The sequence below is a fragment of the Chiloscyllium plagiosum genome, unplaced genomic scaffold, assembly GCF_037043375.1.
Source record: "Chiloscyllium plagiosum isolate Xiang-an unplaced genomic scaffold, Cpla_swu_hap1 HiC_scaffold_3, whole genome shotgun sequence".
Taxonomy (NCBI): Eukaryota; Metazoa; Chordata; class Chondrichthyes; order Orectolobiformes; family Hemiscylliidae; genus Chiloscyllium; species Chiloscyllium plagiosum.
This window is the reverse complement of record NW_028270141.1, coordinates 27,807,012-27,819,113: the sequence shown is the minus strand read 5'-3', so window position 1 is coordinate 27,819,113 and position 12,102 is coordinate 27,807,012.

The following is a 12,102-nucleotide window of genomic DNA, read 5'->3' as shown; positions in this document are numbered from 1 at the left end:
CACATCTGCTATACACCTTACCTGTTCATCAAAATGTATAGTTGTCCATCCAATGTACAAAGCTACTCTGACCCACACTATACTGGGTTAGGGGGTGGTGAAGGGTAGGTGGTCAAGGGCATATTGCTCAATGGTTTTATGCAATATTTATTGTCATATATAAGGCCTGATCATTATAATCAGTGGTCAGGAGATCCACACAAAGTAGATAAATAACTAAACTAAATAAGGATTTTAAAAGCCAGTGATAGTATTGATATTTTTATGGTGTAATAATTTTATATATCTAAACAAAATATAGATGTCACAGAAAAACCTCTTAAGTGAATGCATTGCAAATACTACTTCGCTTCTCCTACATTACTGCATGATCCATTTACTGATTGAAGTTCTTTCCTGAGGACGTTCAGTTGAATATAATATTGGCAATGAAGCACTAAAGGCTATGAATAGATGTGGATATAATGGGAAAGCATCACTTCCATTCTCTATTGGAAGATAGCTGCTAAAATTATCCTCAGAGTACTACACAGTTTGTGTCAGCATACACTGCTGCTACATCAGGCATGTAGAGGGGGAGTCTTTCTGTCACATAATGTAATCATCACAAGTGGTCTCTTCTGCTCAAAAGGACAGGGCATATTAGCCCAGATGCTCTTTTCTTTACTATTTTCTTTCATAATCAATTTAGGTATTCAGTAATCTTTCCATTGTTATACAATAACTTGAGGTTATCTGTTGCATTATCAATGTGGTAATGCCCGGCAATGTCGTAAGAAGGTAAATTACATTGTGTGTTCTGCAAAAGTAAATGCCATCACCTTCTCTTTGCTACTTCACACTGCACAGATTTTTCACCAAGGCTAATGGTCTACCACTCTGTTGCCTCGTTGCAGAAGGCAATGTCCCATAGTAGATCAGAAAAAGCAAAGATCGTGGCAGTGTCATCATCCCATTCGTCTCCTCACCCCGGACATGGAGAAGGTTCTTGAATTAACTATTCAGAATAAAGGTTGCTCTTGGAGAGATTCTGAGACCTGCGTATGGTGGCAAATAATTACATTTCAGTGTGATATGTGGCATTCGGCTGTCCAAATACCACAGCTGTGAATGTACTCGTAACATACCCAAACTTCAACTCCTAATATGCAACTATTCTCTCTTGTCTTGTGCAGATACCAGCAGCTCTCACACAACCTCTGCAAGGAAGAAACCAATCCTTCTCACCATTAGCCCCTCCAGCCATCAGCACCTCTTCCACCTCTGAGGAAAAAGCCACAGATTTATTTGAGGAAGCACCAAGGCTTTTTCCTTGCGTCCTCACTAGCTCAGAAACTTTCACCTCAGTGGGTTCTTTTTCTAGATAAAGATGGAAGGGGAGCCCATTGTATTAGCCATTAATAACTTCATGCAAATGCAGAGACAAGTGCAGAAACAGCAGTTAGATTATCAACAAAACTCAGTAAGCTCGCTTAGAGGTTGGATGAGTCCACCAAAGTTATCAGTATTGCCAGACTTCTGGCTGTGTGTGTCGAAATCTGATGACTTGGCTAATAATGCATGCAAATAGGGTGTTGGCTGCTCGCTGGAGAGATTTTCAACTAAATATTGAAACTTTAAGGGGAAATCAAATTTTTCTTTTCTTGACATTGAAAATCTCATTTTTCCATTCTTGTCATGTTATCCCAAGTTTCCTGCCATTGCCTATGCCACTGAAGGGCTTGGGAAATTCTTGTTGGGAATGAATGACTTGGACTTTTACAGAAGGGAAAAAATTTCGGAACCCTTGTTGGAGCTGGATACAAAAGTTTCACTTGGATTTGCAATAAATCTAATTTTCGCCAGTAGGTAAAGATAGGTGGGCAATTTCATATGGAAGGAATCCCAAAATCAGAAGGATTATTTGAACTCAGGGATGAGTTTGACAGAGCTGAAAATGTGTTGCTGGAAAAGCGCAGCAGGTCAGGCAGCATCCAAGGAACAGGAGAATCGACGTTTCGGGCATAAGCCCTTCTTCAGGAACACATTTTCAGCTCTGATCTCCAGCATCTGCAGACCTCACTTTCTCCTCATGAGTTTGACAGACCTAACTTTGGATGGTCCATGGGCCTCAACCACAGTTTGTGAGTCACAAATCGATGGAGTAGTCATAAACACACTTGATAACTTTCATGATCTGGGTTTTTAAACAGTATTTTCTCTTTAAACTGACAAGCTGCGGGTATCAGTGACAGTTTAAAAACACTTTACTAGACTTTACCTTTGAATGACAGGTGTAGCATTTAGTTTCAATAGAATTATTTGTTGATGTTTCTTCATAGGCTAAAATTTAATCAGTATGACTACTTGGCTGAGTTTGAAACTTTACAATAATTTCTGGGGTTTCTAAATTCATCGACTGATATCCTAAAGAGGGTATTTAGAGATATATTTTGTATGGAATCTGAATTAGAATTTGTTTGTTTGAAATGAGATTAACCATTTTCGATTTGGAAGTTTTGAATGGATTTTATGAATAGGCTTTTTCAAATCAAATCTGTGGGAGTGAGATATCTATTAAATTCTTAGCTTTTTAAAAGAATCTCCATGTCGCTCCATTTAGCCAGAGTAGATACTAGGTGATTGGCTTTGGAGGTGAGAAAGGGTATGAAGTAAAGTGTGCAGCTCTTAAAAAAAAATCAATAGATGCTTACACAGTTAATAATGTTAAGTCTGAGATTTATCAGGATTCTTTTTTTCATTATTAAATGGGACTTGAGTATTGCTGACTAGGCCCGGATTTGTTTTCCCATTCCTGATCGCCCTTGAGAGGCTCATGATGAGCTGCCTTCTTGAATGATCTTATTTAGTAGTTTAAGGGATATACAGCCGAGTTAGGCAAACTGAGTAAAGATCTGGATGAGAAATAAATATTCTTGAGTGACAGGTATAACAGGCTGAAGAGGTAGAGTGGTCTGTTCCTTTTCGAGGATACAGCAGGTGGGCATTCAGATGGCAATCTCAGTAATTGTGGTTTAGGAGATAAACTGACAAATATGTAACTGAGTATTAAAATGATCATTGATGGATGTTACTGAAATACATCAAATTTTTGTGATCACAGGCATTAATTTGTAAATTCACATCACTCAAATATATACAAATATATACAATTTTATACAAATAGCCATTTAAAAATGTATTTGTTGATTTATAAACTTAATCAGCATTTGCTGAAGAAAGTGCTTTGTTTAGAGGTGCCTGTGATAAATATGTCTTGGTAATCTCAATCTTTTGAACTTTTCTTGATGTACCTATTTTCTTTCTACCACTTTATTATTTTATTTAATTCAATCATTCCTTCCAACTCTTTGTTTCCCTTTCAGCATTTAAAGGTAACATCGCTACTGACTAATACTCCAGAGGAGAGCCAGCAACTAGTCAGTGAAGAGAAATTGTCCTTTTGTACATGACTTCCACATTATAAGAATAAAAAAAACTGCTGCCAGAGGAAGTGGTGGAGGCTGGTACAATTGCATCATTTAAAAGACATTTGGATGGGTATATGAATAGAAAGGGTTTGGAGGGATATGGGCCGGTTGCTGGCAGGTGGGACTAGATTAGGTTGGGATACCTGGTCAGCATGGACGGGTTGGACCAAAGGGTCTGTTTCCAGGCTGTACATCTCTATGACTCTATGACTCTAAGAGCAGCAATATATCACTTATCCCTTTGTGAATGCTTCACCAATCAAGATGATCAAGGCTAATCTTGGAGATCAGTTCCATTTTTCCACACATTCCAATATTACTTAGATTCCCTGAGAGACCAAGCATCTGGCTATCCCAGGCTTAACTGTATTAAATAATGCTGACTCACAACCCTTTGAGAATTCTGAATATCTATAGCTCTTTGAGTGAAGAACTTTCTCCTCATATTGGTCCTAAATGATCAGACTCTAATTGTGAAACTCTGTGCTTGTGTTTTTAAGTCAATGACTGGTGAAAACAACCTCAGCATTTGCCCTGCTAAGTCCCTTCAGAATCATAAGAATTAACTCAAAAAAAAAATCAGCAATTCCCTTTTCTTCTCTGTTTCTTTCCCTCAATTTTTAAATCTAACTGTTCAAGGGTTTATCATGTTGAACTTGCCATTTCCTAAGATCATGGGTACACCCTTGAACTTGTTACCAGCTTGCATTCCCATTCCATTATTTTCAAGTGGTCCCATGCAGCAAGAAGTCTTATCGAACAATGTCTGTCATGAAATGCTTGGCTTCAGCAATGGGGCCCCTTGTTACAAGTCAAATCCAAAATGCTACTGTCCAAGGTGCTGCAACATGTAATTATTCCCATACTGATATGATTATCATTCTGAATTCTTCCTATAAAAAGAAATTCTCTTAAAGATATGATGTCAATTCACTATCATTTTACAACTGTTCAAAAAAATCCGTGTTTTGCATTTCAGATAAAATTCTGTTCAATTCTTGACTCTTGTAACTTCAAGGAGAAATTCAGCAAAATACCCACATAATCGCAATTCACAAATTAGCTCATGCACATGAGAAACATAACAAGCATTTTTTCATCTACGAATCTTTTCTCCAAAGTCACTAAATTAGTCTTTTGAATGATTTGAAAAAGAAATATTGATGTGTCTTTGAGGTGGGAGGTTGCATTTGGGAGAATATTGTATTGGAAAGGATAACTAAGGATGGACAATGGAGGATTCTGGGTAATCCAAGATGGCGGACAGGAAAAATTTCTGGCTGTAAGAGCTGCTCCTTTCTTTGAGGTATTTTGGGTGCTGAAGGTGATTTCCTTGAATTGCAGGAGCAGCAATTACTGTTTTATATGCTGTTGCATTGTTTTGGAACTTTGGAAAAAAAAAGTCAAAACAACAGCAGCTTTAACAGGGAGAAGAACAGATAAAGGAAGCACATGTTGAGGACAGTGCAGGAGAGAGAGAGAGAACAAACAAACGAATGAACCAACGAACGAACCAACCAACCAACCAACCAACCTGCACAGTTACTGCCTTTGCTGTTTTTGAATTCATATGTCACTGGACATCGGAGTGCACCTGGGAAAATTAACAAACAGTGAATTTCACAATTAATCTTGGAGGAACCGGTTTGGGCAAAGTTCACAGCACAGAATCAGATAAATTAATTGTTGTTTTAAGTCTGTCCAAGAGAAAGGCTGTATTAGTGAGTACAGTGGGTTCTTTCTTGATTAAATGTCTTTGGAGATAAGTCTCTTGATTAAACTTAAAATATAAGCCATAGCTCTTAATTTAACCTGGTGCAATGTTTTGTAGAGGAATAAGACAGTGTTATTTTCTGGGTCTGTAGATTGGGAAGGAGCAAAAATGGCCTTTGCAGTGATATGTACTTCTTGTCAGATGTGAGTTTAAAGAGAGTGTAAGGGTTACTGGGGATTATATCTGCCATAAATGCTGTTGGATGCAAATCTTATCAGATCGAGTGGATCGGTTGGAGAGACAGATAGAAGTAATGAGGAATTTGCAACAGCAACAGTATGTGATGGATGACAATTATAGGAAGGGGGGAAAGTCTCAGATACAGTCACATAAATGGGTTAACTCCAAGAAGGGTAAGAGGTACCCAGGGCAGGAGTCTTTTGTGGATATACCCATTTTAAACAGTATGCTGTTTTGGAAAATGTAGGGGGTGATGGATTCTCAGGGAAAAGTAGCATGAACAGCCAAGTTTCTGGTATTGAGACTGGCTCTAATGTAACAAGGGGAACATCGGCTTCCAAAAGATCAATTGTTTTCAGGGATTCTGTAGTCTGAGGTACAGACAGACATTTCTGCGGCCAGCAGACAAAAAGCAGAATGGTGTGTTGTTTCCCTGTGGCAGGATCAACGATGTCTTCAGAGGGTGCAGAATGTTCTCATGGGGAGAGGGGCCAGCAAGAGGTCATTGTCCACATTGGAATCAACGATACAGGAAGGGAAAAGGTTGAGATTCTGAAGGGAAATTGCAGAGGGTTTGGCAGAAATTTAAAAAGGAGGTCCTCAAGGGTAGTAATATCTGGATTACACCCAGTGCTAGGAGCTAGTGAGGGCAGGAATAGGAGGACAGAGCAGATAAATGCATGGCTAAGGAGCTGGTGTATGGGAGAAAGATTCACATTTTTGGATCATTGGAATCTCTTTTGGGGTAGAAGTGACCTGCACAAGAAGGATGGATTGCACCTAAACTGGAAGGGGACTAACACTGGCAGGGAAATTTGCTAGAACTGCTTGGGAGGACTTAAACTAGTAAGGTGGGGAGGTGGGACCCAGGGAGATAGTGAGAAAAGAGATCAATCTGAGACTGGTACTGTTGAGAACAGAAGTGAGTCAACAGTCAGGGCAGGCAGGGACAAGGTAGGACTAATCAATTAAAATGTATTTATTTCAATGCAAGGGGCCTAACAGGGAAGGCAGATGAATCCAGGACATGGTTAGGAACATAGGACTGGGATATCATAGCAATTACAGAAACATGGCTCAGGGATGGACAGGACTGGCAGCTTAATGTTCCAGGATACAAATGCTACAGGAAGGATAGAAAGGGAGGCAAGAGAGGAGGGAGAGTGGCATTTTTGATAAGGGATAGCATTACAGCTGTGCTGAGGGAGGATATTCCTGGAAACACATCCAAGGAAGTTATTTAGGTGGAACTGAGAAATAAGAAAGGGATGATCACCTTATTGGGATTGTATTATAGACCCCCTAATAGTCAGAGGGAAATTGAGAAACAAATTTGTAAGGAGATCTTAGCTGTCTGTAAGAATAATAGGGTAGTTATGGTAGGGGATTTTAACTTTCCAAACATCGACTGGGACTGCCATAGTGTTAAACATGTAGATGTAGAGGAACTTCTTAAGTGCGTACAAGACAATTTTCTGATTCAGTACATGGATGTACCTACTAGAGAAGCTGCAAAACTTGACCTACTCTTGGAAATAAGGCAGGGGATGTGAGTGAGGTGTCAGTGGGGGAGCACTTTGGGGCCAGCGACCATAATTCTATTCATTTTAAAATAGTGATGGAAAAGGATAGACCAGATCTAAATGTTGAATTTCTAAATTGGAGAAAGGCCAATTTCGGTGGTATAAGTCAAGAAATTACGAAAGCTGATTGGAGGCAGATGTTCGCAGGTAAAGGGACGGCTGGAAAATGGGAAGCCTTCAGAAATAAGATAACAAGAATCCAGAGAAAGTATATTCCTGTCAGGGTGAAAGGGCAGGCTGGTAGGTATAGGGAATGCTGGATGACTAAAGAAATTGAGGGTTTGGTTAAGAAAAAGAAGGAAGCATATGTCAGGTATAGACAGGATAGATCAAGTTAATCCTTAGAAGAGTATAAAGGCAGTAGGAGTATACTTAAGAGGGAAATCAGGAGGGCAAAAAGGGGACATGACATAGCTTTGTCAAATAGAATTAAGGAGAACCCAAAGGGTTTTTACAAATATATTAAGGACAAAAGGATAACTAGGGAAAGAATAGGGCCCCTCAAAGATCAGCAAGGCGGCCTTTGTGTGGAGGTACAGAAAATGGTAGAGATACTAAATTAATATTTTGCATCAGTATTTATTGTGGAAAATGATATGGAAGATATAGATTGTAGGGAAATAGATGGTGACATCTTGCAAAATATCCAGATTACAGAGGAGGAAGTGCTGGATGTCTTGAAACGCATAAAGGTGGATAAATCCCCAGGACCTGATCAGGTGTACCCGAGAACTCTGTGGGAAGCTAGTGAAGTGATTGCTGGGCCTCTTGCTGAAATATTTATATCATCGATAGTCACAGGTGAGGTGCCGGAAGACTGGAGGTTGGCAAATCAAATGTGATCTTGTTAAATAACAAAACATGCATGAGAAGGCTCATTTCTGCTTCCAATTAGTATGCTTGTATATTAAGAACTATTACATAACCAAAATGATCTAGTTTTATTAATGATGTTATGCAATTTCTAAGTCAATTGTGAGGATTGCAGCCAGCTCACTGGGATGCAGAAGAGAAAACATCACTTGAAGATGGATACTCTAAGGGTGTGAGCTATTATAACCCAGAGGAGCACAGGATCCATCAAGAAGTAGGTCATCAATAATCGCCATTACCTTGGTTTTGATGGGAGGGAATATGAATCATGACTTTAGGCATTACTAACCATTAAGTCTGTGGCTCAGGGAGTGGTTTGGAAAGCTGAATAGTCAAATAAAATGGTTGGGTGAGAACACATGGAGACTTAAAATTGCTGGAATTGACAGGGATTGCAATAGAGAAAGGGACATGAGGTTGAGGAGCCACCTAGAATAACAGCCTGGGTTTGCCATTCTGTCTCTGGATCACAGTCCAGAAAGTCGTTTGTTACCATTTGCATTTCGGTTATTTATTTTCAGTTCATGTCATCTGGTAGTTGCAGCTAAAACTGCAATTAATAAGACAGCTGATGACTTTGAGTGCCAATATTTTTACAATATTCTATGTGAAATGAAGTGTCACTAGTGTTACCTATGTGACCTTTTCCTTGCCTTTCCATTACATCGTGGTAAGGGCCCTGGGATGACAGCAAGGGTATTGGTGGCTAGATACCCAGAGGTGTTGAGAGATGTCTTACTCAGTTGCAGGGTCACCTTTCTCAGCTTGAATTAGGTGTGGAGTTCACAGGCATCGTGGAAGTGGAGAGGATAGAGTCCAAGGACAGGCACGGGATACTGAATTTGTACTGGAAGCTAGTTTAGCTTCAGCTGGAGAATTATATCCAGTTCTCGATATTGCACTTTAACAAGGACATCAAAGCAATGGAAGTAGTGCAGAAAAATCTCTCAGGAATGATTTTAGTGATGAGGAATGTCAGTTATGAAGTTATTTCCTTGGTCATGCCCTGATATCTTACTTGAGTAACCATTCCTCATTTATAAGTTCCAGTAACGTATTGCTGCAAGAGTATCACAAGTCATGGCATCTTTCCACACTTGCCTTATTCGGTAGCTGTATGGTTGAAATCCTAGCTAATTTTGTCTGAACTAATCTGGACTATTGTAAACCAACTAACACTTGTCCAGTTGGAAGTCACCACATTAACAAAACACTGCTCCCCTGGATCACACTGGGGCATCAGATTACGATTAGTGTTATGTTTTTCTATAAAATGTTCTCCACAATTTTGTGCATGTAAAATGGACTCTGATATCAGAGTTAAAGACAAAATAATTAAAATCCAAGGAAGTGAGCTCACCTTCCTTGTTTTACTGGCTTTGTCATGTCAGAGAAATTAGGAATTACCACTAACATAACTTCATCACAAATCCAACAGGTTTATTAAAATTAAACTTGAAAACAATTCAGTGTGATTAATATTGTATAGCTACTCCAGTTATCACACTCTGCTGACTGAATGCCTGATCTGATTAGAACTAATTCACCTCCAGAAGGATTTCTCCTGTTGTTGGTTATATTCCTGATCGTGCCAATGCGATGAGGGCTTAGCTGAATTTTATACCCTGGCTGCATGGCAACTGCTGTCATGCTCAACCCCTTTAAGCCATTCAGTTGGCAGTTTCTGAAATGCAGGAGAACATGTTCCAAGAATGGTCAGCTGATTTCTGCAGTAAATTTAAACAAATCTTATATCATTTTCTGCATCGTACAGAAGAATGGTCCTCGATAGTGCATGCCATTTTCTGTGCTTTACTTTCAGAAAGCTCACACATGGTAGTTTTGCTTCAGGAAAATTATATCCAAGCTTCCCCCTATGCAAGAAAAATGACTTATTGAATTAAGTTGCCTAAGCATAATGTGTTAACATGACAAATTGTGTTTTTTTTTAATTGAGGGAGCATCAAGCTTTATATTAAACTTTCCGATGCAAAGTTTCATCGGAATAACACTGAGCTCTTTTTATAGACATATTGAACTTCATAATAATGCTCAATTACAGTTGTCAATTAATCCATTCTTAAACCTTTAATCACTCACTTTTGAAACTTGACCAAAAAACAAGTCATTATGACATTTGTTCTAATATTCAATTGTATATGCATTTCATATGTTTAGAATTGGAGAAGTCTGCTTGCATACGTTTTGAGTTAGAAGGATATGTTTATTTATTGTGCTCAGAGTGACTTGCTGTTGGAGAATGACAGGCTGATTTGTTCATCAAATCTGTTCAACAAATCTCTTAATTTGAAGAGATTGCCCGAGAGAGTTTGAAATATTTATCTTTTGACTGATTCCTTAACATCTTTTGACTGCCCACACTGCTATTATCATGAGAGGTTGTAGTTACAAATGTAGTATTGTAGTTACAAATGTAGTTACAAATGGAGCTTGCTTAAATTAACAGTGATGGGTCTTCAAACGTGCATAAATACCTGGTTGAAGGTTTGCGCCAATAGAAAACATACTTTACAGACAGTTGTATTATACTGGGAGGTATGATTGTCTCATAAACATTGCAGTATTTTCATGAAGTTTGGTCCAATCTCCTGCTACTTTCAAAGAGTGACATGACATTATGTTGTATTAGAAGAAATATACAGTGAAGATAGGCCAGTTTGGGTTCTGCCACGAACCTTCAGCTCCTGACATCATTGCAGTTTTGGTTAAAACATAGACAAAGCGCCTGAATTCTGAGGCAAGATGAAAATGACTGCTCTTGACATCAAGATCACATTTGACGAAGTACAGAACACCTACCCAAACTGGAGTCAATGGGAATCATACCTGACACAAAGGACGATGGTTGTGGCTTTTGGAGATCAATCTTCTCAGCTTCAGGATATCTCTACAGGCATTCCTCAGTTTGGTGTCATAGGCCTAAACATTTCAGTTGCTTTATCCATGTCCTACACTCCATGTTGTAAGGAGGGAATATTCACTGATGATTGCACAATGTTGAGCACCATTCACAACTCCTCAGATACTGAAACAAGCCATGTTCAAAAGTAGCAAGATTTGGAAAATATCCAAACTTGGCTGACAAGTGGCAAGTAACATAAGTGCTAGGCAACAACCATCTCCAATGAGAGAATCTAATCATCATGTCTAATGTTGTTACTATCATAGAGTGCCTTACTATCACCATTAGGAGTTACCATCGAACTGGACTTGCCATATAAATACAGTGGTCACAAGAGAAGTCAGAGGCTAGGAATCTTCTACTGAGTAACTCACATCCTGACTCCCCTAAGCCTGTCTACCATCTAAATGGCAAAATTCAGGAATTTGATGGAATGCTCCCCACTTTCCTGGATGAATGTAGCTCCAACAACATTCAAGAAGCTTGACATCATCTAGGACAAAGCAACCTGCTTGATTAGCACTGCATCCACAAACTTTCATACACTCCACCACCAATGCACAGAGGCAGCAGTATATACCATATACAAGGGGCACTGCAGAAATTCACAAAGGCTCCTTAATAGCACTTTCCAAATCCATGGCCACTACCATCTAGAAAAACAATGGCAGCAAATACTTGGAAACATCACCACCTGTAAGTTCGACTCTAAGCTACTCACCATTCTGATTTGGAAATAATGTTGATGTTTCTTCAGTGTTGCTGGGTCAAATTCCTGGAGCTCCCTCTATAGTGGCCTTATGGGTCATCCTGCAGCACATAGACCGCAGCAGTTCAACAAGGCAGTTTACTAACACTTTCTCAAGGGTAACTAGGAAAGGGCAATAACTGTTGTTCTACTAGCAATGCCCACATCTCATAAAGGAATAAAAATAAACATCCATTTAGGAAAACTGCATTCAATGATACCATGTGGATTGTAGAATCCATTGTTTTACAGGGACTTGTGTTGACTTTGTTGTTGCTGGCTTTAGCTAGTTTATGCTGAATCATTTTAGTTCTTTGAATGAAAAACAGAAAGGAAGGCTAGTATCTAAATGGTGACATATTTGGGAATGTGGGTACACAAAGGGGTCTGGGTGTCTTTGTATATCAGACAATGAAAGTAGACAGGCAGGCGCAGCAAGTAATCGAGAAGGCAAATGGCATATTCACATGTGTTAAAAAATAATTTGAGTTCAAAAGCTGGGATACCTTGTTGCAGTTAGCTAGTGCCATGGCAAGATCACACTTGGAGTA